The 575-nt window shown below is 49.4% G+C and overlaps 1 non-coding gene across 1 annotated transcript; it reads right to left on the reverse strand.

Moving 5' to 3' along the window:
• Positions 1-97: 97 nt before the first annotated feature.
• Positions 98-216, reverse strand: LOC123179682 (5S ribosomal RNA). The gene has a single exon (XR_006490548.1). It is a non-coding gene; the product is annotated as a 5S ribosomal RNA (ribosomal RNA).
• Positions 217-575: the final 359 nt, after the last annotated feature.

Consider the following 575-nt stretch of genomic DNA (forward strand, 5'->3'; position numbering starts at 1 on the left):
TATGACTTACCGCACTCGTGCAAAATAATAAAACACGGTAAATATATTACTTACACGTGCGTTTTGTTTTGCAAGCGGCGCGAAAAAAATTAAAAAGGGAATGCAACACGAGGACTTCCCAGGAGGTCACCCATCCTAGTACTACTCTCGCCCAAGCACGCTTAACTTCGGAGTTCTGATGGGATCCGGTGCTTTAGTGCTGGTATGATCGCATCCGACATGTTACCCCGGTCTTCGTCCCTTATCCTTGCCCCTCCCAGCTCCACTACAAAGACGATTGTACATTGCTTTGGCCGCTCCCTCTCAACTACGGAGACGAGTTTAACGCGGTTTCCACCCCTCCCACTCAACCGCACCAGTGCACGCTTGCCGCGCCAAAACGCCGACGCTGGACCCGTGAATCGTGAGCAACCAGCTATGACTTACCGCACTCGTGCAAAATAATAAAACACGGTAAATATATTACTTACATGTGCGTTTTGTTTTGCAAGCGGCGCGAAAAAAATTAAGAAGGGAATGCAACACGAGGACTTCCCAGGAGGTCACCCATCCTAGTACTACTCTCGCCCAAGCAC

Source organism: Triticum aestivum, unplaced genomic scaffold (genome assembly GCF_018294505.1).
Source record: "Triticum aestivum cultivar Chinese Spring unplaced genomic scaffold, IWGSC CS RefSeq v2.1 scaffold92038, whole genome shotgun sequence".
Classification (NCBI taxonomy): Eukaryota; Viridiplantae; Streptophyta; class Magnoliopsida; order Poales; family Poaceae; genus Triticum; species Triticum aestivum.